This window comes from Coptis chinensis, chromosome 2 (assembly GCF_015680905.1).
Source record: "Coptis chinensis isolate HL-2020 chromosome 2, ASM1568090v1, whole genome shotgun sequence".
In the NCBI taxonomy this organism is placed as follows: domain Eukaryota; kingdom Viridiplantae; phylum Streptophyta; class Magnoliopsida; order Ranunculales; family Ranunculaceae; genus Coptis; species Coptis chinensis.
The window spans coordinates 8881924-8907273 of record NC_141457.1 but is presented as its reverse complement, the minus strand read 5'-3'; the positions used below and the strand labels follow the sequence as shown (position 1 = coordinate 8907273).

Below are 25350 nucleotides of genomic sequence, written 5' to 3'. Positions count from 1 at the left end.
ATATCTGACAGGAAATCCCGAGGGAATCGGTCATTGATGTCAATAAGAATATCTCCACGCTTGGCAACCGAGGACTCAACTTGAGGTGCATCTTTAGTGGAGGCCCCTACCTGAACAGAATTATTTGATTGCTCAAGAATCATTACTATATGTGTGTCACTGGAAGCTATATATCTCACCCCAATGAAGCTCTGGTAGGATAGATGTAGGGTCCTCACATTGCTTAGAAGTTACTTCTAAGCAATAGAACCACACAATAAGAGAGAATATAAACAAAAGAAGAATGGCAAAAAAAATGAAGGGTTGAACAAGTATAAAAATGTTGCAATAGTGACCTTACCAGAAACTTTGGCAAACTGTGTCCCGTTACTTACAGAATCTCCATCTTTCTTAAATCAATCGACCTAAGAGCGAAAAACGTTGTTAATAAATAGACGTTTTTGTGCATTTAAAATAATATAATAGAGATAGGAATTGCAGAAATAACATTTGTCTTCACGTAGACGATGAGGCACCATTGACTCTCAGCTTGACTTTAAGTCATAGTTCAAAGTCAACAATATAGTTCACTAATTGCAATTCATGATGATTTAACTGTCAACACTTTATATAAGAGCCTGATCGTATTTGGAGAAAAAGATGAGAGCTTATCAGACATTCAAACTTACTTGTTGGTGGTTGCCATACACTAGATAAGTCCCATATGCTCTGGCAGACGTGTTGGAGTCTGGAAGTGGGTTGCAGCATACCCATATCCTTCAGAAATCTGACTTCCATAATATGTTCCACTCCACTGATTTCCACGATTCACCCTCAACCGGCAAACAAACATAAAAGAATCATCACAAAAACTGATAACATAGTGAAGATCATAAACAGTGAAGAAAAACAGCTTTGTAACCATTTTGTCAGTTTCATTTTATTTTCCTTCTCTCTCTTTGTAAACAAGAAAATCACCTAATCTGGGGAACCTTCTCCAAGTATCAGTCGCAAATGCCATGCTTAGTTGACCTTCATCACCATGCTAAAACAATACATAACAATTACTATAAGTTAAAAACTGAGAAATATACGGAAATAAACCAATCACTTGATGACTACAGGATGAGATGACCTTTTTAAAACACCTACATGCTCTATACTGGATACAATAAGTTAATAACAGTGCATACAAGTGAGACTTGCCTGAGAAACATGTTCCAGATAAATCCCAGTTTTGGGACAAAAACTGTCATCATCCCAATAAAAGAGAGAGCTCGAAAACCCTTGCAGCATTTGAAGGACAGCTTGAACCTAACAAGTTGAAAAAAAAAAAAAAAAAACCTTATTTAAGAGAGAGTTTTGAGTATCAACAAGCAATCATAATTCAAATAGTGTACCAGTTCAACTTCATTTGTTCTCAATGTGGAGATTGGTCCCGCAAATGGAAGTCCCTTGGAATATAAATTATGGAGTCTATATATTAGACTTACGGGAACTTCATCCTTTTTCCCTTTGGGGAACAAAAATACAACTGATTACTAGTATTTCCACACTCAATAACATCAACTATAATAATAATAGTAATAATAATAAATAGGCGATACATTCATAGTCCAATTCAGGGTAGGAATGTGGGATCCCATATATAGACAATAAGATGGCTGGGATTGGCTATATCACACTCACTTCATTTATATATGAATTGCATTATTATATCAGTTAATGACATTAGCCATCAATAACCAATGATTATTTAGAGCCAAAATATCATCGAAGTTTGCAGATCAAGTCCAACAAAACTCGACAACCATAAGCTTTTCTAGCACATCCAAAATTAGTGAACTACTATTTTTGAGAGTGGTCCGACGTTTTTGTGAAGATCATAAGAATGGTAAGGAATGTTACCTCAATACCTCATTACCTCCTGTACATTCAAAATGTAAGATGGCCCATTGGGCTAGCCAAAAACTTTTGAATTTTGCCCCAACCAGTGTTAAAGTTGAAATCCAATACTCAATATAAGCCCATGAAAATTCAAGTAGGTTTGAACTTGAAAGTTGAACAGTTGTCTGTAACATGTCAAAAGTGCAGACACTGTACTCAATGTAGCACAACTCACGTAGGAAGCTTTCGAACTTTCAAGAGCTCAAAACACTTTGTAAAAAATTTCAAACCAAATTGTTGCTGCTGATATGAAAAACGTCTCACCACCCCCCTCATCCTTCAAAGGAACCATTTCACATCCAAAAGTGAACAATTCTAAATTTCCAACAGAACCACCGATATCCGACACAGCTATGAATAATGTTCGAAACCTTCACCATCTAACTATCCCCAAATGATCCCAATACCACCATTCAACGGTGGTCACCTTAAAAGGAATATCACTTCTACCCATTCAACTCTTTCCAGCCTCTACCAAATCATTCCCCATAATTTCTATTTTAGTGTTCCCTCTCTTATCCAAACCAACCAACTAAAAAAACAAATGACAATACTACATTAAAAATTAATTGGCAATAAAATATAATGTCCAAGGAATGACAACAGTATCAAGAATTTAAGGCATTAAAATTAGAATGTCATGAATCAGAGATGAATTGTGTTGTTTTTTTATCCACAACTTGAACCTTGCCCTTGGGGGATATGAAGGTTTTCTTAAATTGCTCTGCTATGTTAAGTATATCACACAGTGGTAAATACAAGGTCCAAAACGGACACATTACAAAATAATATACAACGAACAAGTTGATGTAAAATACCTTGTAATCTAAATTTCTCAGCCAGGTTTGACTTGATTGGTTGACATCCCGATCTTTCAAAATTCGATAAGGTCAAATCTATGTCAACCAAGGCATCTCAAAGAAAAGATGGAGAAAGAAATGGACAAATTGAGAACAAACATATACAAATAACTCTCTCTCTCCATGAGTTCCACTCCTCCCCATTGCATTGCGGTATTCTAGTAGTAAGTCGGTGTGACATATGACAACAAAATAAGTCCCAATTCCCAATAATATTTGGACCCAAATCAAGACTTGCAATGTACTTTCATGAGTAGCATACACAATACAGATATGATAAGCCAAAAGAAAAGTAGTGTACCTTGATAAGAGCAAACATATCTAGAGTTGAATGAGCTAGGTGGTTTTTTAGGCTGGTCATCACCAAACCTGATAATTTTATCCAGTACAATCGCTGCTGCAATACACATAAGAGAACAAACCCCTAGTGCAATCAATCAATATATTAGTGGCATCTAACATAAGTACCTTGATAAGATATGGTCCTGATCAACATAGTATACGTTTCTTGATTTTTATCAGATCAATCAGTAGAGCTAGAAGAAGATAATTGGAGTCCAGTGATATCACCAGTTCGATTAAAATCTAATGATTCTGATTTGGTCTATGTTTCAGAAATACTCAAATCGATTTGATCTATGATTTCGATTTGTATTCCTTGCTTGAAAGACAATGCTACAAGACTAATTCCTCTTATTTATCCAAAGTGCATAGGAAGCTAATCTTTGATACAATTACAGAAATTCTAGACGAGAAAGAAGCAATTACCACCTTGGAAGGCGGTTTCTTGCATAAATCCCAAAATAACAGAAAGCTTTCGTTTCGCAAATATGGTCGAGTTCTCAAGAATACGAGAGCCATCTTTGGTAGAAGACTTGCGAAGTCATCGTGGTGTGCTTAAAAAGGATTTGGCCGATGAAACCATCAATGGATGGGAAGATTGTGCAATACGGACATCGGAGGTGGTATTAGACATTGAGCATTTCGATATTCAAGAATAATCAATTAATCATTGGTGACTTGGGATATTTGAGGTTTCCCAAGCTTGGGATATTATTTGAGGTTTCACATCTAAATATCCCCAAATGGATTTCAATGTCCGAGTGGAAAGGTAAAATAAAAGTCCAGTGGGTATTTGAGGAAAAGGGACAACAACGATGGCGGGCAAAATAATCAATTGTTAGACAACGTATCGGTTCAATTATGATGTTCATTGAAGGCTGATAAAACTTCACCTTCAATCATTTAAATTGATAAAGTTTGAAAGAAGAGGTAAATGACACAATAAAAAAGAAAATACATGAACACAAAACCTTACTTTGTCGGTCAAATCAATGACCATGGCCTCTCCAGTATCTTTGAATGAGATCATTAAAATGGCGTTGAGCGATTTTAGGCTAGAAAGAAAAGATTACTGCATATCATTATAGAAGCAGCGTGTTGGAAATACTACAACATTCATATAACAAAAAATAAATAGTCACATACTTGTTTATTCATGATTGACGATTTTGATCCGTGGCTTTGTAGCTCAAATCCACGATTTGCTCCCAAAGAAGTGGAATTGATCCTCGAACTGAAACACATATTCTCAGCATCCGTTATGAAGAGAGGAACTTATCTATCAGGAAAAAGACAATGGAAATCTAGTATATCTTCATTTGCAAATGACCATATGTAAAGAAAGTTTGGAGCAATTTCTCATGTGTGAGGTATGGGATGACTTTATCCCAAAAAATTCTGAAGTCACCAATGCTTAAGGTGGAACTGTTAGATAGTATACATGTAGTTACCGGGAACCATTTCCCAATCAACTAGCGGTTTCCTAGGAAACCCCCTCCGGTTTCCCAGAAGATCTCATATCGCAAATAGTTAGGAAAGCGTATTTCCCTAACCTAGGGAGCTACGATGAAAGCTTATACTTCATTAAAATATAAAGATTGCAAGAATTTACACACTGTGCAAATAATGATTAGAGTTTGCAAGAGGTACAAAAAAGTACCTGCAAAATGAATACCTAAAACCTTCAATCTCCAACAATTGCTCGTCTCAATAAAGTTAGCGGTGTCCCTTCAAGGTTAGCTCCTCGTCTCCACATTCTTGTTCCTAAAATTCCGCTAACCATGTCAAGATTAACTAAGTTTAGGAGTGCTTCTATATAGCCATAAGACTTTAATGTATATCAACGGGTTTCACTCCTTGTACCTAAGCGCCTTGTGCACCTCCTCGAGATTAAAGTAATTTTAGGGAGTTCTTTAAGATTTATCATGCGATCGAAAACCTAAGACTTCGGTTAAGTGAAACAACTCTTTCTCGTGTGGCGATAGCTCCACTTTGGTTTTGACCGCAATCTTAAAGACCAACATTTATAGCAACTACAGAAGTACAAAAGTGGAAAACAAAATACTTGGAATCATAACCAGTAATACTCTTTAGGATACTTCCTTGTACTAGAGGAATGATGAATGCATCAAGCTGCAAAAACAAAAAAAGAAAAGTACTTTTTTAGTCCTATATAAGAATAATTGCATTCTTAGCTCACCCATATGAGAATAATTTATAACTTTATACTAAAAATATGTATAACCTTACACTCGATTAGCTCTTCCAACAAACTCCTGTTCCAAACAAATTGAGGATTAGCCTGGTATGAAACCAAACGTTAGCTCCTCAAGCAAATCAATAAATGGTGAATTTATCATGTGTCAGAAGTGAGCGGATTGTCGGGTTGAATGAAAGAAATTGTGACCGACTATGAGGACTGTTGCAATAGACTATACCAAGACTGTTTCCAAAGTGGTTTCCTTGCCCTTCCTTACGCTAACTTCCCCTCATTATTTTGCAAAATTTGGTAGACATCGAAGCCGCACACCATCGATTGCGGTTTGACACAATATACTGACCACGAATCTGAACCTAATAAGTGAAAATATATTCTCATACTAGTTGCGGTCTACTTTAAAATCTTGCTTAAAGGACTCACTTTAATGTAAGGTCTGTTTCATACGAATAATACAACCCGGTGTTGATTCCACATCCTTAACAGGCTCATAAAGTAAGCCTCATCTCTTTTCTGCAGAAAAAAAGTGCTCGCTTCTTATTCAAATAATTGTCCAATCAAACTACAGGAGCGATTGAATTTAAATGCACCACGTAATACAGATATAAACCTAGACTTTTGTCTCCCCCTCTTCTGAAAGGGAATTAAACCATGAAGTATGAAGTGGAAGTAAGGAGGCCTTTTTCCACAAATACAAAAGTTCTTACTTCTTGACAAGATGAAAGCCTCAAAATCCCATTGCAGGCCATAAACTTCATAGACATTACTCGGAAAACGGGGAAACCAAGATAAGTGCCAACCTCCTTACGAGAAGTTATTACAAGTAAATATGTTCCTGTACAAAAAATATTATTAAAAAGTTCTTTTTTCAACTGACTTCACCAATATGACCAGGCACATATCACCCCATCCATCTTACTAGCATAATAGCATAAAGAATCTAAAGTAACAATATGGCAGAGAGATTGCATTAATGTAAGACGATAAGAACTATAATAGCACACTAGCCTAGTAGTCTCCCATTATACTATTGCAATTTTTCCAGTGGACTACAAGATAAAAAATTAACTAATATAAGGAATCCATCCAAACTTACCAGCCCGGTAGTCTAATTGTTCCAACCACAACATAAATTATAAAACTTTAGTAGTCCACTGGAAAGCCAAAACTCATCCATGTAGTTTTCTCTAGGACCTTCTTGTCTTGGTCCTCGACAAGGACTTGCATTGCTTTCGATACTGAACACGGACTGGGAAAATCAAACATCATGTGATCGAGAATATAGTATATATAGAGATATCACTAAAGAATTAGGAAAAGAGTATATGCGCGGCTGTACTTGGGCAGGAAATTGAGTCTGGTCAGAACCTTTATTTGTCCATGCATGTGGGTTGATGTTTAATCAGCCATGACTAGTTGCCTCGTAAATACAGATTATGCCGCTTATTCACTTCTCTGTCTAACAAATAAAATATAGTTTGAAGTGATCAAATGAACTATTACGAATCTCAGTGACGAGGGTACCAACATCGACTAATGGGCTTGTCAAGAAGCTTTCAAGCGCAGAGTGAAATCAAACTAGCATGACTCCAGCTGCAAGGGTGTGTGTCGACTGGAAGGTCATTGAAGAAATAAAAGGCCTTCAACTTCTATTGCCTAAACCTTGATCATTTCCAACTTCAGATATTCTGACAACAGAAATACTAAATGTTGTGTAACTTATTGTATGATGGTCCTGGTCTACCAGTGCACTTTATTGCAGTTAAGCATTGGTTACTTGAATGAAGAGATGCTCATTGTTATCAACTTCAGAATGCTCCAAGTATTGTGTGCAGGTGCACACCTCATGTAAGACTAAGATCAGAGGTTAAATCAAAGGAGCTTTGAGGTTCGGTGTGAGCTTGAACCATGCGATTATAGGCCACACCTGAAATTTTTATGTATAAGTAGACCTGTCCTTTTGAAGCATATGTATTGAATAAATTGAAATTAGAAGTTTGAACAAAGAAACTGAGTCTACAAAACCCTACCTGATACCATCAGCCTCTCGGCGAGTATCGTTAGTTCTATATATGCACACCACAACTTGTCTTTTACTCTCTCTTTCTTTGACTTCTTGCAGGCAGCTTTCTTAATTCGGACAAGAATCTTGAAGTCTGTCCCTCTTAAAATGCTCAAGCTTGAGGAACTCCTTGAGAATGCTATAAAATGCATATATCTAAGTCAAGTTCATAATGTATGTGTGGTGGACAGAAAAGAAGATGAGGTTTCTGATATGTTACTCTGTACAAGTGATTTCTCATTTAATCCGAGTCCGTTAGCTGTAGATGGTTAGTTCAGGAGTGCTACAAAACTATATTTTGTCTTTGGAACGAAGAATCCCTCAACCAGAAATGGTTGTGAACAACTTCAAAGAGAACTCGATACTTCTCTTTTAAACAGAAGAATCATTCTACTAGAAACGCTCAATGTATTGTACACAAGAAGCGCTTTCTGTGTTGCCTAACCAGAAAGCTTGGTCAGTTAGGTTTTCTATCTGTCATCGTCTCTCTTACCCTTTAAACATCACTTCACCTTCACTGCCCAGCATAAGTGTTTAATGAAAAAAATGATGATTGAAGAGAACTTTCATACTCAGATGATGATAATAGGATCAACTAATGAGCTAGTCTGGAAGCTTCCAAGCACAAAAAGTAGGTACCTCCCACATTGCAATGGTAATGCGTGGCACGGAAGATTATTGAAAATATAAGAAGTCTTTGACTCGGTGACTCTTCTTTTTAAACCGTCATTTTCCAACAATAGGTAATCGAGAACGAAATACCGATGTACCTAAGCCAAAAATTCTCATGGACCAAAGACACGACTTCAAATCCTATCAATATACGAGGCCACATCTCATGCAAGGCGAGATCGAGGTTAAATTGATAGACTTCGTGAACTCGATGTCGGCACTTTGAACCATGCAGTATAGGCAACACCTGAAAAGTTATGCATTAGTATACTGCTTCTAATACTAGTCTTTGTGAAGCAAAGAGTAAATTATTAGATTAGGAGGATGCTAGGACTACAACAACATACCTAAGAGGCTAAGACCTTTGCCTGTTTGGTAGTATAGTTCTGTGTAGGGCTCCATGAAGCTGAAGGGAGTAGAAGCCATATGGGGTGCGGCAAAGCGCTTTTTCAGTCTTCCTTCACGCCTGGCATAGCTTTCTTGTGCTTTTTTGCAGTCTTCCTCCAAGGAAACAAAAGAGAGAAGAAACTGAGCTGTATAAACATGCCATGTCCATGTAGTATAACGTCCAACAATTTCTTGACATTCCCGCATAGTTTACATGGACATAGTATAGGATTTCCCTTACCAGCATCACATTGATCATCAAAACAATTAATACAAGCAATACGGCATACATAAATTCCTTACAAGAATTTATTTACTAAGAAAAAAGTCTTATATGTCGAATACGAATAAAAGTAATAACTACGTCAAGTAATAAAAGTAATCACTAGCCAAAAGGTGATTTCAATAACATTTAACCTAAGAAAACTAATAGAATCTCCAAATCCTTGAAAGCTAGCTATCTCCGAATCTTCTAGCGAAAGTGATGATCCAAAACCTACAAAGCCAAAATGAACACCTTAAAGAGTTTGACTTTATCATTTTTCCATAATAGGTTTGATTGTAAATAAAACAAATGCATACTATTTAGCAAATAATTTCTAAAAAGAAAAACAATGTAAGAAAATACTCACCATGCACAAAAAGTCTGGCTCCCAAATGCCTTTAACCACTTCAAGTTGTACTCAATGAGAATTGTTGAATAAAGTCAAGTAGAACCGAGCGAAGGTCTCTTATTTCATCTTTGGTATATCTTTGCTATCTTCCCCAACTCTTGGATCTAAATTAGAGAAGGAAAGAAAAACGTAACTAATATATTATAAGGCATTAATATTCTAATTTAATTATATGACAAAGAAGTATATATGTGTTTACCTTATTTGTTAAAGATTGAGAAGGATCCCTAAGAAAGTGTCTCATAAACATCATAACGTAGTAGGCACATTCTACACCTCATGGTTGTTTTGGGCACTACACAAGACAAATAATAAGATTAGTCATACTTACTTGGAAGGAAAAAGTAATAAAAATATATGAATTTGGCTTTGTTTACCTTGACCACTTGCCAATTTGGTCCTGCCATCATTCTTTTCCCTCCAGCATAAGTGAAAGCTCTAATAGCACTACATAAAAAGAAATTAAATTGGGTATACACATATTCATATAAGACCTTGCTGCAAACATTTTGAGATCAAGCTCACATTGCATTCACTTGTGAGGGCTGCGCATTAACACAACATATACTAAAGGAGGATGCTAGCGAGAAGCATCATGTAAGACAATACGAGTTTGAATATGTTTCTAATAAAGTCGAGAACTTAAAGGGTTGGTATTTTAAAGGAAAAAGATTATAATCATACAAGAAAATACATGAAACACATAACTTACTTGTCAACAAGAACTTTTATTCTGAATATTGGAGTCGGATTTCCAGAAGAATCCAACCAATAAACTTGTTGTGATGATATATCAATAACAATCAATACCCAATGCCTACTACAATAAAATAAATAGATAATAATTAATCCGTAATGTATAGGGTATAGTCATTTAAGTAATAAATATGATTAAGAGACAAACAAAACACTTACCCCAAATTGTAAGGAATCAATAGAATTTGATTCCGCCTTACATAACCTAATCTGTATTGCAAATGCTGAACTTTCTCCCCATCATCATTCCCATAGTTTGTGAAGTTAGAAGGATTAGCAAATGTGTATCTTTCTTGAGAACTCATGAAACTCCCATAAAGATATCTAAAAAAATTAAAAATAAAAAATGTTACGATAATTGCATCTACTAATCAAATACAAATGCTTAAAGCAGCATGCAACTTTAGCTCACTTCATGTATGTAGTCATGCAGCTGACACTTAGCCAATCCATGCTGCAAATATCCAACAAATCAGATTTTTCAATGGAAAAATGGCCTAGCTCAATCTCTTCCCGAAAAGCTCCTTTCTATAGGGATGACAATATTATCGACGATTCCATCGTGTTGTCAAGTATATCGCCATATTCTCGATACTACGTTCCATCTCATCAAGTGTGTTTCCTATGTGAAATAATCAAAATATTGCCGGGCATAACATAGATATGGACTTATATGACGCTACTAGAAAAAATAATAAAAGCACTAAACTATACAAAAGAAATTGAAATTGAAAACCCAAAGAAATTGAAGAGAATAAAAGGACAAGGGCACAAATTTAACTTGAATAAGCTACTTCACATGGATAGAACTTCACAACTTATTATTATAAACATCATCGCTAAATCTAGAAAAAAAAAAAATCAACTCATACTTTCAAATCTATTGAAGTTTAAATAATATAAAGTCACTTAAAACTAGTTGCATCTGCTTGAAACCATTAGGTTATGAGGATGAAACTTAAGTTAAGTTAAGATCTTCAAAAAAAAGAAGTTTACAATGCAAAACACTAATACAATTGACACAAATGAAAATGTTAAAAGTGGTTGGAAACTTGTCAAGTATCATTCAACTTATAAACGGTATGGGAGTCACTGGCAGATTTTGTGGAAAACTAGAATATTGCACTTAGAGCAAGACCTAAATAACAACATGCTATCATTTACTACCCGGGAGGCACAACAACCCGAGTTTATACAAAATGAAATAACTTTTCCTCCTAGTAGATCCTAGAACCAATTTAGATTGTTCACCAAACTCTAATAATAATTAACGACACATAGTGTTTGATTACCAATGTACTAGTTTTACTTATTTACTAGATTAACCTATCTAATGCTATGAGTGCGGTGTGAACATTTCCTGCCTTTCATTGGTACCTTCCTCTATGTAAATTTACTCTTTTAATCTTGGGGAATGCTAGAAATGAGATTGTTCCTAGAAAAACCAATTCTTCTTTATGCAAAAGTCTATAAATAACAATTAGCAAATATATGGGATTATGATCATATGAAATAAGCTAAATAATTGTGGAGTACTAATTTCAAAGTTAGGCAATGCCTTCTTACTTTTAGCCACAACACCAAAATCTTTTATCTGCATGAGGATAGTAATAAATCTAAGTCATATATTAAAAGTACAAAATGCATATAAAAATACAATAATGTAAACTTTGACTGTTTGCCTTTGTTATCCTTTCTAGCCTTCTCTGATCCAAGTAAATCATGTTTTCTTCCTACATGAATAAGGGAAAAAAAAAAATAGTGTATGCATGTCAACACCAATAATCATTACTTTTTTGTCTAATAGTTTACCACATTGCCGATTATCACAAATTCTTTTGGCCGCCTACACAAAACTATGCCATGCATCCTTAACAAATCTCAAGTCACCAACCAACGGTCTTGGGAGAGGGAGGTCGGGTTTGATCTGAGTGTCAATTTGTACTTTCGAAAATTGGCTTCTCCTAAGGGAATATCATTAATATTTTCTTGAGGTCGAAAAGTATTTTTGGCTGAGCCTTTAGCAAGCGATGTTGCTTTTCAAAGTCAAAGCCAAACTACACTTCACACCCTACAAAAAAAAAAATAGTAAATCAATATATCAATATATGTACACTAAAAGTAACGAAGTGTTAAGAAGATAAAATGTTGACTGTTTATTTGATTTTTATCATTGCTAGCCTTCGGGTGCATCAAAATCACCATCTCCTTCCTACATAAATAAGTAGGAAAACAACATAATGAATCAAATGAATGAACAAGTGTAAATCAACCAAATCGTCATTAATCTTTCTATGATTCTTTACCACATCGCCGACTATGACAAATTCTTTTTGGCCATGCCACAAAGGCTGTGCCATGCATCGCTAATAGCGCTCAAGTCACCACTTGGTACTGGTATTGGGAGGGGAGATCAGGTTTCATTATTAAGTCAATCAGTACTTTCGTACATTGTGTTCTCCCAAAGGAATGTTGTGGACTTTTCTTACGGTCAGTCTTCTTGAAAAGTAAACCTTTAGCAACAATCTTTGCCTCACGGATCTCAAAGCCGAGAGAACACTTAATAGCCTATAAGAAACATGGATATGAGTTAGAGCTTATGCATATATCATTGATAAGAATTATATCAATTTAAAGGATAAGTACCTTGGGTGTCTTGAATTCATGATTGGTCGGAGTCTTCTTCATTTTGGGATACCGGCATCTTTCACCTTGTTTAATAAAAATAAATCAATATATGTACACTAAAAGTACTAAGTGCTAAGTGTTAAGAAGATATCGGTGAAAAACATAAAATGTTGACTGTTTCCTTGATTTTTTATAGTTTCTAGCCTTCTCGGATGCATCAAAATCACCATCTCCTTCCTACATAAATGAGTAGGAAAACAACATAATGAATCAAATGAATGAACAAGTGTAAATCAACCAAATCGTCATTAATCTTTCTATGATTCTTTACCACATCGCCGACTATGACAAATTCTTTTGGCCATGCCACAAAGCTGTGCCATGCATCGCTAATACTTATTTCAAGTCACCCACTTGAATACTGGTATTGGGAGGGGAGATCAGGTTTCATTATTAAGTCAATCGTACTTTCGTACATTGTGTTCTCCCAAAGGAATGTTGTGGACTTTTTCTTCGGTCGATCTTCTTGAAAAGTAAACCTTTAGTAACAATGTTGCCTTTGGATCTCAAAGCCGAGAACACTTAATAGCCTATAAGAAACATGGATATGAGTTAGAGCTTATGCATATATCGTGATAAGAATCATATCAATTTAAAGGATAAAGTACCTTAGGTGTCTTGATTTCAAGATTGGGCAACATCTTGCTAAGTGTATCCCCATCTTCTACTGTATGTTTGGCCGGATCTAATTAAGTCCCACAAAGAAAAAGAAAGAAATCGAATGCGTAACACAAACAAGTCATAATCAGATGCATAACTAAGTTGATACCTATTGGTTTACTCTATTATCACTTCTAGCACTATTAGATCCAACATTCTCAGGTGGTGGCGACTTATGCATCTCTTTCTTCCTTAATGCACTTTCCTTTTCTAGAAACCTCACCCTTTCTTCTGCTTCCATCCTTCTTGCTTTTTCTTCATGTAGTTGGGTCTCAAGCTCCTCTCTATTTCTCTTCCAAGCACGTCTAGGAAGTTTAAAGTATCTTTGTTGGAGTTACAAACCTCCCTCCCCCTAACTTCTACCACTATGCTCGGGGTTCCTAAAGCCTGAGTAAGTATATCATTCTTTCCCTTAGTTACTAAATTCCCCTCCTTCTCCTTCGGTTTCAATTGAGCCTACATGACAGAATTATGTTAATACATTTCAATATTTTATATATAAAAGTAAAAAAAGAAATTAACAAAAACTTCAAGAAAACTCACAATTCTTTCTGCAATTTCCATAGTAGCATCATTCACAAATTCACCATTCTTCTTTTGTGAGCCTTTTAGCCATTTGACACTCCGATCATCATGTTCTCTTGAGGAACCGAACTCTTCTTTCTATTAAACATAAACAAAAATTGTATTAGACTAGATTATATTCATTGCTACAAGCGGTAACATATAATAGGACCTAGAGTATTGGACAAGAGGTGAGGTGATAAACCTTGGACCCTCTGACCACCTAATCGGACATAACCCGGACACCTAAACCGGAATGACCACCTAAACTTCGTGAAGCCAATTAATAACAGAAAATTCCTTCATCATTTGGATAGCATTGAAAGGAGGGCTCAAGGCGTTGCAAAAACTAAAAGAGTGGAAGAAAGTAGCAACGATGTTTGTGTCTTTGTGTCATGGAAAGCTGAAAGCGTAGATCATCTCTTTCATACATGTATGATTCTTAAACATTATGTAGTATCTTGCTTGAGGAAGATAGGATTCAAGAGGCCCATGGCCCATATGTGGCAAGAAGAGGTACAATGGGCTGAAAAAAATTACGAGGTAAAGGCTGCGCATACAAGATAGTCACGAGTTTACATGGAATGCTTTTGTATACGGGATATGGAAAGCGAAATGACAAGATTTTTCAGAATAAGCAAGTTGGCCTTGAGACCGGTTAGTAAACTTCGGTGATCGGAGATGTAAAGAAGGCGACTCGACTCTTAACATAAGAATGGAGCAAGGACGGGAAGCGAGAACTTCATGGAAATGTGGGAGATAGAGGTTGGAGTAAAAGCAGAAAAAGTATGAGTCTTTGTAAGTGGATGAGAGCGAGAAGGAGATACACAATCTAAATCTTGACGGGACTCTACAAAGGAGCGAGAGGGAGAATGGGCAGCAATACTACGTAATGATAGAGGAGAAGTACTTGCAGCAAAGCCAAGGCAAGTAAAACATGCGAGAATATTGCTTTGATAGAGCTCTGGTCGTAGAGCAAGGAATGAGGATGGCATTAACACAAGGAGTAAGTAAGAGCGGTACAAAGCGACTCAACAAATATTATAAGCGTGGCTGAAAAAGAAAACCAAGTACCCATGGGCAGTGAGAGAAGATGATCGAAAAATTCAAAATATGAAAGAAGAGATGGAGCAATTCAAAGATCAACCATGTATATAGAGAAAGTAAAAACCTAAACTGCAGACCAAAAAACCAAATTAATAACATAAAATTTAGAAAACTAAATGATTACCATCTCTTCTTGAGACCAACATAGCGATCTCTTGAGTCGGTGGTTATACACATTCTTCTTTCTCCTCTCAGTTGCGACTTGCTATACTCCTTTGAATTCAAAAAGACAACAATAACTAAGTATAGTAGGGGATGAACATACATAACTAGCTATCACTATGCAATTTGAATTTCATTCATCCCAAGTTTAAACAATTACTATACATACACGAAACTCATCCGTCAATCTTGACTTCACAAAAACTGTTCCCGATCATTTTGGCCGAATAAAATCATAAATTTTTGGTGGTTTCTCTAGTAGGCTGCGGTCATTTATGTAAGGAGTAATATATTTCCTAGTCAAATTGGTCTTGAAAGTCCTCCATCTTTCCCCAATGGATGATATGATTTTATCCATACAATTTGGATCAATATCAAATATTTGCTAGACATAAAAAAGCATGTAAGATATCAGCTTTAGGAAGAAGAGCAAAAAACAAATTGTTCATAATATAAAGTACATAGAATTATACGATTACGTACCTGCATTGCTTCCCATAAATCATCTCTCAAAGGTTCTGGTAAATCATGCCAAGTTTCAAATTCACTCAATGGTACCTTGGACCTTGCCAATGCACCTTCCATACCAACAAGTTTTCTCCGTACTACCCGATTATTTGGCCTTCCTTTTTCATCATAGACAACTCTAATTTTATTTCCATCCCATTTCTTGTTAAGCTCAATCATTATTGTTGTTCCTCTTTTTGTGTTTCCCTTTTTCGATTTTTCGGTTGCATCGTTCCTTTTTCGGTTGTCATTTGATTGGCCATCTTCTTTTGTACCCATGATAACCTACATGGCAAAAATAAAAATGCACAACACATGTTAAATCTATGTAGAAATTTTAGGGTATGACAGATTAACGGTCAATTTTCTAATTTAGGAAGATAATGGGATGATGAATCAACAATCTAAACAAAAATATAGGAAACTAATGCATCCCATAAGCATTTCCAATAGCAAAGGGAGACTATCTTTACCAAAAAAAAAAAACAGCAAAGGCGGATAAGTGCAAAATTAAAATAAAAACACGCTTGAATTATGACCAAGCAATGACATGAAAATAACAAGATAAACAAGACAATTGAATATAAACAAAGGCACGAAAGCTTTATTAGTTTTATTCAGGATCATCTCAAGATTCTCCTAAATCACGAAAATTCAAGCTACACTATTAGAACTAACATAAAAGAAAAAGAAAATAAAAGATACAATAATCAAATAAATAGAGCTGAAATGTTTCATTTATGGGCTTTTCTTTTCTTTGAAGGCTTGTGAGCAATCGGATCCCCTCATAATCTTCCGTCCATACATTGATTGTTCATCGTCATTCACATCGGAGATTCCATATCTGGAAATACTTCATTCCGAATGTTGTCTCAATACCATCATCAATGAAGTCATCATCTTCATTCTCATTATCATGATCATAATATCTACGAGGAGTTGCTAGAGCGGCCCGACCATTTAGGATCGATCGGATCCGGTACATAGAAAACTTGCTTCACTTGAGAGGCAAAGGCGAAAGAATCAGATTTGTACCCAATTCTACCAAGATCAACCCGATTATAAAACCCAAGTCATCTACCTTGATACCATTCCGATTCTCAACCCAATCACACTTGAATCTTTGGGAGTTTGAACTTAGTGTAATCAAGCAACCATATTTCGGTAATAACACCATAGTAGCAACTTTCTAAAAGAGTGAATTTTTATCTCTTGCACTTGTTATCTGCATTCAGCGCTGGCAACTAAACTCACTCCACTATTACGATTGACTCGTGGCGGCATCCGATCCTTTGTGGAGAAGCGGCAACCATTAATCACATAATTGTGATATTTCAATACATGTATATATGAGGACCTTGAGCTATCAACGTAAGGTTTTGAGACATTGTTACCAAGGATGCTCCTTTCATCGAAACTTGTGTTCTTTATAAAATTAGTTCGCTTATTAGAGTAGTAAATAAAAATTCAAGTTGTTTAGTAACTCACCCTTTTTCTTAACCAATCACTAAAAGTGCTAATATGTGCATCATGTAACCACTTTTGGCTTTTTGATTAAGCGGGGATAGTTTTGCCTTAAGTAGTTCATATGCTCCTACAAATTATGAACACCAACTCTCCGGTTAGATATATGAGAAAAATTAGAAAAAAATTGAACTCCTCAAATGTATTTGAAATGTCATTACTTTCGATATAAGGTTCATTAACATTTTGTTATTGTCTGATACGTAACCATGTGCTTAAACTAAAACTCCTTCTCCTTTTCACTAAGGAACTAAAATAATGTCATGTGAGGAAAATAAGTCAAGGGAGTAATTGGAGTGTCCCCACATTTGTCTAATTTCTTCTCCATTTGAGAGAAATCTCATTTCCTCCCATGTGAATTATCAAACCACATTGATTCATTTTTATCTACCACATTAAAACAAAGTGACACCTTGCCTTTTTTTTCACTATTAACACCTAATCTAATTTATTACATGCAAGGTGTAAACTTTGCACCAATAATTTGTTGTCTTTGTCTTGACATGCTCCATGATTGATGACTTATCCAATCTTGTGGCCCCAAGATAGTGGGTCCATGTGCGATCCATGGCGATCCGATATTTTGGGCGCTTTTACAACTTCGCCTATCGCGTAGAGTTCATCGCTCGATTATCCGAAAGCAGCTCTCTTGTCGCGATTCGAGTCCCCGGGTTCGAGAGGTAGGAGCTTTGGAAGTTTGATGCTTCTACGTGGATTTGGAAGAATTCATATATACCCGTTCCTGGCGGCTTTATTGCAGGTTTAACCAATATTTCCATGTTTCGCGCAAATACCCGCAGAAAAGTATGAAAACATATTTATTTCATGATTATTAAACACATAATGAACCAAATTTATATGTCTCAATGGGGTTTCATAATACACTTTTGGGTGCTTATCACACTACCCCCAAACAACACTTTGCTTGTCCTCAAGCAAAGAAGAGACACTAAAATAGATAAGTGGCCAAAAATGTGTAGTCCTAAACTAATTCTCGTTTTCAAGAGAAAAGGATTGCATTGACCATATGCAACAGGCCTTAAACCACTAGGAATTCCCTAAGTGGACGAAGTTATAGCCTCGCGGAGAGTTTTCCAGAAAAGATATTCACAAACTTTATTTATACTACAACGACTGATAGAAACTTGTTTCCTAAATTAATCTCGATATCCATACATCTCCCTAAGGGGGAACGAGGATTTATTTCTTTGAAACTCAAGTTAATATGTATTCAATAATTAAAACATCTACATATGATTATTCATGCAGTGAACTTTTCATTGAAATATACTAGCAGTGGTTGTTTGGATCCTTGAGAGCATACCTAAATGGGTTCTCGTGTGGTATGTGTTGAAACACATATTCACTCAAAGTTTTTCCACTCAGGTTTTGTTAACTCCAAGCAATGCGTTGACACACGCTTTCTTACATCTCAAATGAAAAGGGGAGGGATGTCGATCAATCACGCCTACTACTTATTATCACACCACCCTACTCCTAATTGAGCTAGAGGTCTTTATTAGGTATTGTGGGGCTTAGGTGATAGTGTACAAGAAAATGGAAATGGATAATCAAAATTTATTTAGTATGAGAGAATAGGGTCTTCATATATTTACACTAGAGAAATCCTTGTTTCCTTTCCTTCTTCTTAACCGAAGTTTTTCCAACCTTGTTCTTAAGCCTCCGGATACTAATGATTTTTTTTTTTTTTTTTTTTTCAAGGCTTAAGAATATGATTCTATTTTCCTTTTCCTCAAGCAAGTAATGGCGACTTATATTTGGGACAAGTCTTTCTCTTTATTCTTTCCACATTTCATCCTATTTTCATACTCATCACTTAGGTAGGTTCTTTTATTTGGTTTAATAGATGGGTAAGGAATTTTTGTGGTGAAAGTGAAAGGTTTGATGAAAGGTTCATTGGAGTGACTAGCGGTAATATTTGTACGGTAAGAATTTTTAGCTATGTCGATCCAAAGAAGGCCTAAATTCTCGCCTAGGGTTGAATTGGTGATCAAGTAAGTAGATCGTAATTTCCTCTAATCGAAAAACTACTCCTCCAGGTCATCACACACAAATCACTCATATCAAGGCTTTTGGTTAGATTCTCACAGGATTTATAGTTTAAGTAACTAACCGTTGGTTCCGAAACTTACCGCTATGTACAATCAATGATACCGATAGATGAATATTCATGAAAAGATGTATAAACTATTGCATAACGTATTATCTAAAATTTCTTAAAACAAATCCTAATTCGGATACTAATGTGAGATTTCTAGACAATTTTCATCATTGAAAAGGAAACAAGACTTTGTCACTTCAAGTACAATTATTAATATGAAAATAAAAACTATATATAGGCTACAAGATGCCTAATTTTTTACTCTGGTTTAAAGCACCCCCAAACAGAATGATGCTTAGTCCTCGAAGGATCAATAATTAAAGAGAGAAAGTACCGAGAACCGTGAAGCAAAATTAGGGCTAGATTTGTCGAACAGAGGTTGGAGATCATAATATATTATTCAGAAAGAAAAAGAAAATGTTCAATAGCACACTAAACATAGCACACGATATAATGAACCATAGCGTACGAAACATGAAAAACAATAGCACACCAAATAGAAGGTTTAGCTAGATATATGTACAATGGCAAACTCAAGTTTACCATCCAGCAGGACGTGAAGGTCTGGCGTCCTCTTTAAGGAAATGCATTTCCTTAGCATCACGCCAATAGATAATAGTCTGCCAAATTTTTGCCCATTCTTTGTCTCCGGATTCCCTCAAATTGGTCTTCATCTTTTCGTCCTTTGGGTAACATCGAACATGCCTCAGGTATCGAGCGGGACGCTTCCATTGACGAAACCTTAATGAGTTTAATGATTCTCGCTTTTGTCGGGCACATGGAATCCACCTTGACCCATGATCATGAAAAGTAGCTGCAAACCGTGGGAAATGTGTCTTCATGATTCGCAAGCGTTGGATCGGGTAAAAGTATATACTTATCCCGAAAAGTCGCGAGCTCGCTTCAGGTGGAGACAACACAACCTAAAATGTTAAATAAAGCATGACCGAAGCTAGTGCACGAACACGACGTATAAGCAGCTTTATTGGCGGTTAGAGAAATGCCAATCTCCCATAATGTTCAGAGTACGCATAAATAACATTGCAGTCCCCATGTTCATGGTCATGCTTGCTAATGGAATGGTGATGTCGCGCCATGGTACATGGCCATCTCCTTCTCGTTTGATCTCAAGACCATCACCATAAGAGTCGCGAAATGCTTGCCATTTGAAAAGACGGGTAAGAATTATGATAGATGTAATGCCAAGATGCGTGAAGGTTCGTGATATGGAAGGTCCAAAGTTAGAGCAAGTTGTTGTTCAGAAAAGATATGAGGTGTGTCACCAACTTCGGATTGTGAATCCGTCTAAGTAGAAACCATGCGATGGTTGAATCTGGTGTGTCATCCATATTAGCATAAAAGTATGCAGCCAAAACTAGGAGAATAAGTTTGGTCGGGTTGAAGAATTAGGGAAGACCACCCAATGTTTGTGATGTAATCATGGAAGAGATGGCCATAGGCATTGGAATCCATCATAGATTGAAAGGATTGCTCGGGGAATGAGTTTGGGAGGTACCATGGATGATGAAGATGCAATGTTTGATGAAGATGCCATGGTGGATGAAGTAAAGAAATGGGTAACGATATCGGGCGAATGAAAAAAATGAGTATGTAAGAAAATAGACCCTCCCAGAGCACATGTTAAAATTATATTAGTCACAACGGAAATGATGACAATCCTACTAAGCATTTCATACAAAATAAAACAAAAGATAAGATAAAATACATAGTACGACGGAAAAACGTAATAACATATATGATTATATACTTATTGACTTAGTAATATCATGGATTCTCGATATTGATCTAGGAGATGCATATTTTGCACCGCATCATTTAGGTCATCTATTTGTTGGCCGAGCTGCATCCGAATGTCCCCTTTGGTCAAGAGAGTACAGTTTGATTTTCCATTAGGAGAGCATGATTTTTCAAGAATTGAGAATGATTTTCCAAGATCTCTTCCCTCGTTCAACATCATGCGTTGCTTGACGATCTTGGAAATCTGAAGGGTTGTGATGATGATATTCGACGAAGCGTGTAGTTCCCTCAAACCCCCGATGAAGAAGTTTAATGCCTTCCATGGGATTAATAATATTCAAAGATGGCATTTTCATCAAATAAATGGTCAATTGAGCTTGAGGTGTTCTCGCTTCATCTATCGAGCATCAGGGTCCAAAACCAATGGAGTAGTCTGTTTGAAGTACCTTTATATATGCTCTTTGAAGGGTGTCTCGGAGATATTATTGATAACCCCAACGATCATAATCTCGCGTAACCAAAGTGGGTAGAACTGCCGACCTTCTTGTTTTCTTGGTGATGACGTGTCGAGGTGTTGGATCGGACAAAAAGTCATCTCTTTGAGTTTGCAAAATCCAAAGTAGGTGAAGTTGAGGCTTTGTGACTTCAGATTGGTGTGATGTACCTACCACATTATGTCCTAACCGGTGGAGCACAACACGTTGATTTCGTTTCAAAGAGCGTTGAAGAACCATGTGATGTGTATGTTCGACGCCGCCATGAGATCTGGTAGCTCGCGAGAACGTTTTTTGCGGAATCGAATGATGACTCTTGAACAAGGGACTCTTGGGTTTTTAGTGGGATTTGAAGTTGTTCGGAGATCATTTCCTTATTCAATTCCAATCGTTGTCCATAGGCATTGAAGTAGAATTTTCCATCTTCATAACCGCTAAATTGGTAGAACATCAAAACCAATTCTCGGGAATAACTAGCTGTTGAATGATATAGAAGAGGCGTCCATCCTCGACGTATGATTTCAGTGTCAAAATAAGGAGAAAATCGGCCTTCTTCGAAAGTTTTTAGGTAGTCTTTCTCTGTCGTTATTTTTCTTGGTTGAGCCATTGTTGAGAGAAGGATAGTGAAAATTGTATGAATAAGAATGGCTTAAAAAGAAGAGATTTATAGGCAATCTATGAGGCTATACCAATCTGGAGTCCAAGTGTATTTAATTACCCATGTGATTATGAACAAAGATCATAGGGGATCCACAAGAAGTCTTTTGTCATGTCGATATCCAAATACAATTAATGAGATGGTTTAATGTTTAGAAAATACGGAGGAAAGTTTCACGGTAGTAGTTAAACTTACACGTAATTTCAGAAATGATGATCATAACTCAAGAATAGAATATGGATAGAATAATCGAAATGCATGTGTGACAAGTGTTATGTGTACCTTGTAAATAAGGCGCGATTTTCTCCAACAACACGATGTGTATCCATTAATTATTTCGGTGAGTTTTGGATGGCCTTTCTTTGTTACTTATTATTATTATTATTATTATTTTTTATTTTTTATTTTTATTTTATTTTTATTTTATTTTTATTTTTTTTATTTTATTATTATTTTTTTTTATTTTATTTTTATTAGAGAAGAAAAAACGACTAATATACACAACTAATTAATACGGAATTTCTCCATTTAATACATAACCCGTACAAATGTGTGAGAATTATTTAACACACCATACTAATATACAAAATGAAAAACAGAAAAAAAGGACGGTTACATAGATCTAGATGTTCTGGATCAAGTTATGCATGAGTGACAAGAGAATAATGATAAACACTGTTATCACGATTAATGTGATAGCCCATTCGCGTTGCTCCTTTTCCCATCGCTCTAGTTTATTCATTATTGTCAAGAAATTGAAAATTTGTGAAGAAGAAGTTGTGAAGATTGAGAGAAGGGAATGAGTGAAAGAGGAAAGCAGAGTTGTATTTATAACTTGGGCATGTGACCGTTTGGATCAGTCCGTTGGGTTCTGACCGTTGGGCTTTGAGAGTAGGCCCAATGAATCAAGGAGCAAACTCATATTTTTGAAAGTACTATATTCGCATAACATAAATAATTTCTCATTTAAACCGTCTGGAGATACAAAATTATGAGAAATCAACTGATATATAATAATTTAGCACTAAAAAATAAAAATGCAATGCATTAGGGAAATAAATGACATAGTCATTTCTAAACCAAAGAAAATAAACAACTCTATGGGAATCCTCCCGGGTTAGCGTAAGATGAACCCGTTTTCTACGCCTTCGCCACTAATTTAACTTCAGCCGAGCCGATCGGGGTGAATGTGGCCTATAGATCTGTAGCAATTGATCTTGAATTGCTGCCGATTAGCCATCATCATTCTCCGGAATTGGCCTTGGCGATTTCTCATTTCTTCTTTCGAATTCATTCGGGAAGTAATCATCTCTTCTGGCGAAGAAACATCCCGCAAGATACTAGAATTCATGTTCCTCAAGGCATCCATAGGAGTATTGATTCGGCGATGGTATCTTCATTAAAACAGTCCGGTGGTGAAGGCGGAGGAGGAGGTAATGCGTTATCATGCTCAATGTCATCTCTAGCTACCGGGTCCCAATGGTCTAAAACACAAGTCTCAAAAATTCCAAAATTCTCGAAAGACCTTGTTTCAATGAAACGAAAGTAGCAGATTTGGAACCCTAAGTTAAGCATCGAAAGTAACAAGCACAAAGAAGAGGAGCTGACCTATTTGACGCTGTCGTAAGAATATGGCCCAGGAAATGGACCATACAGAAAGTGTGCTTCCCTCCTATAGGATCCACAGCAGGTGCAAGAAAGTCTTGTTCACGCCGACGCCTTTGAAGTTCCAATGACGCGTTGTCGCCAACCATTGAGTGATGACTAATTGGTTACGCCTCGAGAATCTTTGGTACACGCAGATTCGAGCCGATGTTGTACTCCCCTCGAGAAGCATGTCAAACATCAAATCCCTCGTGGTCGGATACTCGACAATAACAAGGTCGGGCTATCGAGTTAATCGAATCAGGCGGTATTCAAATCAACTCGGCGTGAGTTCACGTTCCATCCCATCCGCCGTAATCCAAAATTCGTCACCCGAAACCTCCATTATTATAAAATTTCAACACCAATTCTTCGAATATTGAGCTGGGATTCGATGCAATAGATATTCCCACTCTCTACTTTCAATTTCCTCATCAAAAATGGGTGAAACATCCCGAATTTTAGAGATTTGTGAAATTTCTCTCGGTATAATTCGCCTTCGTGCTGCCATAAGCGGTATAATTTAAATTTTGATGGTGCAAATAGCAAGAGGAGGTGGAGGAGGTGGTGTTGGAGGAAGGGGTTGAGGTTGGTGGAGTTTGGCCCAGCGCTTGGTAATTCATCACTTCTTGGTATGCTTGTAGTGAGTGGATGGTGAGGGACCAAGATCCGTTTTTGTGGAAGAAGAAGTGGGGTGGAAGCGTGGGTGCCTGCGCGTGGCTTTGTACCCGGATCTTTGGTTTTGGGTGGGTCAAAATTTTGGCCCAAGTAAAATGAATTACAGAAATTCCTCTTATGTCCCGAAATGTTCGAAATTTCAAACGTGGAAATTCGATTCGTTTCAACTCCGAATTTAACGGATGAGATATCGAAACGATCAGTATTAAAAATGCCATCCACTAGAATATGAAAAATCACATTCAAACATCAATTTTTTTTTTTTTTTTTTTTAACAATCTTTGGTTTTTATTTATTTATCCTTTATATACAAATGTACAAGTCGAGAAGAACGTGTCAACAACACCGGAAATCCAAATAAAACAACACATCACAACAGCTTAACTCAGGCAACTTTCATGTCGGCTCTGGGTGAACCCAATCCAGCCAGACTGTGGCTTATCCTTTATGTTTTGGGGGCCTAGGGTTTAGGACGGTACCATCCTTGACCAATGTGCAATGGTCTAATAATAATATTACCCTTAGTACATATGGTATAGCCTCAAACCGCCCCGAAACAGTCACATAGAAAACTGAACGGGGTTGGCCTGGTGGAATCCATTGCCCGTACGAACTAGGAAATATCCGATGGTGCATATCACGACTCTCTTTGGGCACCATGCTGGGTGCTAATAAAACAAAACGAGTATATACATGTTGAGTCTTTTAACGTTAGATCCTCAAGACGAAAGTGAGTCTTTTAACGTCAGATCCTCAAGACGAATGTGAGTCTTTTAACGTCAGATCCTCAAGACGAATGTGAGTCTTTTAACGTCAGATCCTCAAGACGAATCCCAACCTGTGGGAGCAACGGGACGACGACGAAGTTTATCCTGTTGAGCTGGTGT

At 36.6% G+C, this 25350-nt stretch overlaps 1 pseudogene; it reads right to left on the bottom strand.

Moving 5' to 3' along the window:
* Positions 1–688: 688 nt before the first annotated feature.
* LOC147514723 (phosphoinositide phosphatase SAC8-like) lies at positions 689–8674 on the bottom strand (annotated as a pseudogene).
* Between the last annotated feature and the right edge of the window lie 16676 nt (positions 8675–25350).